The following is a 6,045-nucleotide window of genomic DNA, read 5'->3' as shown; positions in this document are numbered from 1 at the left end:
GTAAATTCATAGTGACTAGTAGTTTGGAGTCTGTGGTTTTTCAAGTTCATCTGATTAAAAATACTGTATAAAATCTTGTATAGTTCTTCAGCTTTGAGAATGCTTTTTCTATACTGTATCTTAAGATTAATAAAACATTTTGGGTTCTTTAAAGGAGTTCCTTAAAGTCTTAAGAGTTCTGTGAAAACAGTGGTTATAGATAGAGATGGGAGTGTGGCTTCTTTCAGTTCAGTCGCTCAGTTGTGTCCGACTCTTTGTGAACCCATGGACTGCAGCATGCCAGGCCTCCTTGTCCGTCACCAACTCCCAGAGCTTGCTCAAACTCATGTCTATCGAGTCGGTGATGCCATCCAACTGTAGCATCCTGTCGTCCCCTTTTTCTCTTGCTTTCAATCTTTCCCAGCATCAGGGTCTTTTCCAATGAGTCAGTTCTTTGCATCAGGTGGCCAAAGTATTGGAGCTTCAGCCTCAGAATCAGTCCTTCCAATGAATATTCAGGATTGATTTCCTTTAGGATTGACTGGTTGGATCTCCTTGCAGTCCAAGGGATTCTCAAGAGTCTTCTCCAACACCACAGTTCAAAAGCATCAATTCTTTGGCGCTCAGCTTTCTTTATAGTCCAACTCTCACATCCATATGACTACTTGAAAAACCATAGCCTTGACTAGACGGACCTTTGTTGGCAAAGAAATGTCTCTGCTTTTTAACATGCTGTCTAGGTTGGTCATAGCTTTTCTTCCATGGAGCAAGCATCTTTTAATTTTGTGGCTGCAGTCACCATCTGCAGTGATTTTGGAGCCCCTCAAAATAAAGTCTGTCACCTGTTTCCATTGTTTCCCCATCTATTTGCAATGAAGTGATGGGACCAGATGCCATGATCTTCGTTTTTCAAATGTTGAGTTTTAAGTCAGTTTTACCCTCTCCTCTTTCACTTTCATCGAGAGGCCCTTTAGTTCCTCTTCGCTTTCTGCCATAAGGGTGGTGTCATCTGCATTTCTGGGTAAGCACTTTTTCTCTACCAAGATTAATATGCATTTAATTACTTAATCCTTATACTAGTCAAGTGTTCTATTTTATAGGAGGGAAACAAACTTAGAGAGAGGTGGTGGAGTTGGATGGGCCTTGGTTTTCCTAACACAGATGGTCACCTGCTAGCATTCAGATGATTTTAATAAAATATTCTTAGAAAACACTGCCTTCTACATCCCCAGAGGCTTTGCCCAGTGTCCTGCCTTATCAGAGGGCCTCCGTGAGGAGGGAGTGACTGTATGCCCCAAAGTATTAAGATGGGAGCTCATCGCCTTTACTTATGAATTAGCTTAAAACAGCCGACTCTCTTTCTCCTCTAACTTTAATTTTGAAAAGGGAGGTTGGTGGGAGTTGTTTGTAAACACTTTGGATCCTCCCTGTGTGCAGATTCATTTTTAGGGATAAGAGAAGGTGTTTGCCAACTTCTTCCAGATCTTTCTTCATTTTGAAAACCGTTCTCTCCAGTGCCATTAGGCAGCATAGTTTAGGATTTCTTTATGGTTTTAAGTTTTAAGAAAGGGGTTTTGTTATTTATCATGTATACCTCTTGAGAGTTGAACATTTTTTTTTAAGCTGATGCCGGGGAAATATAATTAAAAACGACTTCTTCCCAACCAGAAAATCTCTCCAAGAACGAAGAAGGGGAGGAAAGAATTTTATTGAGTAAGCATTAAACCAGACTGTGATGTGTATCTAGGCTATCCACTAAAGAGATTGCAAAGAAGTCTTATTCTTTTGTATAGCTAAGTGGTTACAACACTTTACATTTGTGTTTTCAAGATAAAATTTCCAATTCTCTCATATCTTTACAACTGGAGGTAGGTTTTGCAATTTGGAGTCGGTTGACAAGTGAGGCCATCCTGGGAAACTGGGAGATTGGGCATATCTTTCTTGGTGATTACATATCTTAAGGAAACATTCCTGAGAAGTGAGACTGGCTAGAGGCTTACTTAGCTTTTAGAAAGATTGAAGTACAACCGAAAAGGACTGAAAAGAGTTCTGAAAAAGAGGGAGGGGGAAGGGATGCCTTTCCCTTTGTTTTCAAATGGGATAATTAACCCACTTATTTTTAATTTGTGCTTATACGAGCAACCTGTATTCTAAACCTGTTATTTTATATCCATAGCCAGGGATGCTTTTAGCATTTAGGCTTGGTTGGAGTTAAAATTAATGTCTTGGATCTCCATAGCATAGTTGTCACTAGGGACTAAAAGCTTGTCAAGACATTTTTAGCTTTATATGTTAGCTTCCAGAAGTACTTTCGACAGCGTCTTAATGTCACAGTATTGATACTGTGTGTGTGTTTTGTTTTGTTCACTCTGGGACTTCATGGTAGTTGCGCGTTTTGGACTTCATGAGTGTAGAGATGAAATTGGGACAGTGATATTCGTAAAGTTAGTAGTATCAGCCTCTTGATACATAATAAAATGAATGAGTTGGAAGTTTTCTGTTACCAGTTTTGAAAATCCGTAGCAGGAAGCTCTAGATGCCTTTAATTTAAGACTAGGAGGGTTTAGCCATTGTTACAGCTTTTGTCTGAAAGGGTACAGCCATATACGGGATTTAGATGCTAATTAGATTAAATTTGTTGGTTTATACTAGAACTTGACTGAGCCTGTGGTCTGTGGTGTGTCTTTTGCAGAGTTATCTTAAAGAGCCCTATCAAACACTTTTTTTTTGGTAATTTAAATCATGTTAAAATTAGAAAACTTGACCTATTAGCTGTGTTGTACGAACATAAAATAAATTATCACTGTGCTTGGCATATTAACATTCTAATGTCTCTTTATACAGAATTGTTTAGGGAAGTAATTTGGATAACTCAACAGTAATTTTGCAATACTGCAGTTGCATTGAAATTTCAAGGGTTATCAACTTACTATTTTGATGTTTCTAGTATAGAGGTGAATATTACTTGAAAAGATGTCTAGTGTGACATATCAGGCCAAGTTGGTGTATTGAATTTGCATCATATTAGGTGGCAGTGTAGAATGGAATTAAAAGTCAAAGCATGAGGTAATTTTAGAAAACATAAACTGACTCCTTAGAAGAGGGGTTATAAGTTCATGAAAGCACAATATTGACTTAGTGTAGTCTTTATGTATTTTTAAAATCAAGATTTTACTGGAGGAAAATGTAATTTACTTCCAGAAATTCTCCCTTATGTATCTGATTGGATTGTGCTAACAGCTTTAAAAATTTTTCAATTGTAATAGAATATCATAAAAACTAATTTTAAAGGGCAGCTCTTTCATACGTATACTGTTTTCTTGACTCCCAATAAATAAATACAAGAATTGTTTTTATCAGAGATCTTATTCAGATAAGTGAATTATGAAAATCTTGTCAAGTAGGAAATTTCTTAAAGTTGTTTTTTAAAAATGAGTTGTATGTTCTAAAATATTCTCTCTGATTGCTTTTAGGTTACCTAGGGTATGAATTAATACAGACTTGGAAACTGAAAGAACTTAGAATCAGCATTTTGAGGTAAATATGTAAATACTAAAGTAGTGTTAAGGTTCCCCCATTCTGCTTTGTTAACTTATTAGCAAAACCAATTTGTGTATGAAATGAGAAAGTTTAACCTCTACATGAATGTCCTTTAAACTGCTATAGACTAGACCAGATGCAAATAAGCGAGAAGAGACCGCTGCCAGCTCATTTTTTCCTGAGCTTGTGGAAATAGAGACGTTAAGTTAAGGAGCATAAATTAAATCTGGTACCAGATATAGGAAAATCAACCTTTGTTAATCGAATTAAGCTTTTCACGTCAATGCTTTATGCTTCCTTTTTGATATCTAGTCTCTTTTAGGATTCTTTGGGACCACCCTTAACTTTAAATTTCTCCACAGTATTAACATTCTTGAACTGTCTTCCTGAATTCTTTTATTCATACATGAATTTAATGAAAGTTTATAGTTAGATTAATTGTTCTGTAAGATCATGTTTTAAATTTTCTTTGAGAAATTTAAATTGCTGATAAGTCTTCATACATGTGGTGAAGACTTACCACCAGCTGATTTGGATTACTCAGACAAGTACCTCTTCTGGTGACCTTCTGTACTTCTCTTGTGTATATGAATTTAGGAAATAACACATCTGGGTTGCAGTCCATGGGGTCGCAGAGAGTCAGACATGACTGAACAGCTGTGTGCACATGCGCGCGCACACATATATTTATTTATTTATTTTCTCCATTTTCCTAGTCATTCTCTTTAGAATTTTATGTACTTTGATTTCGTTGTATTCATTTTAAATCTTTCCCGGAACTTTTCTTTAACCCCACCTCCTCCCCACCCCGATCTCTGGAAATTAGGCATGCTGTTGTTAACAGCTCATTCTCTTGTTCTTTGTTTTAGAATAAGACTTAGTATCCTAAAATAACCCAGATGTCTTTTGTTTAAAGTTTAATACAAAATAATGGCCTTTTATTCAACTTTTCTTATCAATGGGACTTTCTTGTAGATGTGTTTATATTCAGCTTAAGTACAAGAATCTTAAACTTGGCTATTTTTGCCTTTATTTTTAGAGCAGAAGCTTGGGTATGCTGTGATTTTCCAATAAACTGCTATCACAATGTCAAAATGCAGTTCAGACAACAGCAACACAGAGATCTCAAACATTAAGACGGTAAATCTGGGCTTTATCCTATGTGGAAAAAGGAAGAGAGTTTATTCATGTGTCTAAGTTGTTTCTAAACGAATCATCCAAAACTATGAAAATCTCACCACTTTGATGAGTGTTAATTGTTAAAATCTGTGATCGGAAAATAGTCACGTGGATTATCCTGTTGGCTCTGCTGAGGCAGTTAACTATAGTCAGTTAATCTATGAAACTCTAGAACTTTTACTTACCAGTAGGGATTCAGAGCTTTTCATTAAGGCTAAGTTAAGAGAGAGAGAGAGAGAGAAAAAAAAAAAAAAAACTATTTAAACATGCCAAAGAAAGTAAAAATTGGCAAAATTATAGCCTTTTTTAGTTTTCACGTTATTGGATTACGTGTTCAGTTTTCAATGTTGGGTTTGCTTTCCCCAAATAGATAGTATATTACTGGGGCCAGTCATTGTGCGAAGTGAATGAAAATTAGTTTAAATATTGTGACCTAATGGGAATGTAATGGGAGGGTTCAATTCCTGTTCTCCATTTCCTTGCAGATTTTCTCTCCTGTATCCGCCCTTCAGGGTGAGTAGGAGTGGGGTGGGTGTGCATTTCCAAACCAAGTAATGTAGAAATATCTTTTAAGCTGTCTGTGCTTCTGTTCTGTATGTTATTGTGTAGACATTCCTAAATCTCTGATTGAGTTCATCACGTTTTTATTTAGATGTATATATATGACACGTATGGAAATTTAAGAGCTGCAGAGAATGAGACACACTTCCTGTTCTCATGGAACATGTGTGCCAGTCAAAGAGTGAGCTGTGTCCGTCTTTGTCTCTCAGAATGTGTGCAATGTGATGTAACTAACAAAGGGGCAAGAGACGCTGTGTGGAGGCGTTTGCCGTGCACATAGGCAGGGTCTTCACTCTACAAATCCATATTGTTTGTTTGTTATGTCTGGGGTGTGATTTGGTCTGGTGGGTGATAGAAGTATATGTGAGATATACAGCTCCTATACTCAAGGAGATCCTGGTCTCATGGGTCACCTTTAACTGTTTGCTTTTTAAAGCCCTTTTCTTTGGAAGTGGCTTCACACTTACAGAAAAGAGGAAGACTAGGACAAGGGCGGTGTGCTCTACCTGTGTTGCTCCATTTGGTTTATCAGTCACATCCGTTCTCTCTATTTCTGTGCGTAGTTTCTGGTTCTGAGCCATTTGAGAATAAGTTGCATGCATTTTGGCCCTTTTACTCCTAAGTACATCACTGTGTATTTGCCAAGAATAGGATGCTCCCCTGTGTCATCATGGTGCAGTCCTCATCTCAGTGAGTGTAACAGTGTGTCGTCTACAGCCTTATCGCTGGACTCCATCATGGCCCTTAGAGCCTTTGTTCTATAACAGGAAAGATCTAGTCTGAGGT

At 37.3% G+C, this 6,045-nt stretch overlaps 1 protein-coding gene across 4 annotated transcripts in view; it reads left to right on the top strand.

Annotated features, from left to right (window-relative positions):
- Window positions 1-3,450: 3,450 nt before the first annotated feature.
- The window catches only part of DICER1 (dicer 1, ribonuclease III), a 46,682-nt gene continuing 44,087 nt past the window's right edge, over window positions 3,451-6,045 (top strand). For 2 of the 4 annotated variants that reach the window (XM_052659408.1, XM_052659411.1), the window contains exons 1-3: window positions 3,451-3,516; window positions 4,559-4,659; window positions 5,184-5,211. The gene's annotated coding sequence lies outside the window, so the exon portion shown is untranslated. Of the gene's footprint in view, window positions 3,517-4,558; window positions 4,660-5,183; window positions 5,212-6,045 lie in introns of those variants that run through there. The other 2 variants (XM_052659410.1, XM_052659412.1) reach the window with 2 other exon arrangements.

This window comes from Budorcas taxicolor, chromosome 21 (assembly GCF_023091745.1).
Source record: "Budorcas taxicolor isolate Tak-1 chromosome 21, Takin1.1, whole genome shotgun sequence".
Lineage (NCBI taxonomy): Eukaryota > Metazoa > Chordata > Mammalia > Artiodactyla > Bovidae > Budorcas > Budorcas taxicolor.
The sequence above is the reverse complement of the archived record's forward strand: the minus strand, read 5'-3'. Positions and strand labels throughout refer to the sequence as shown.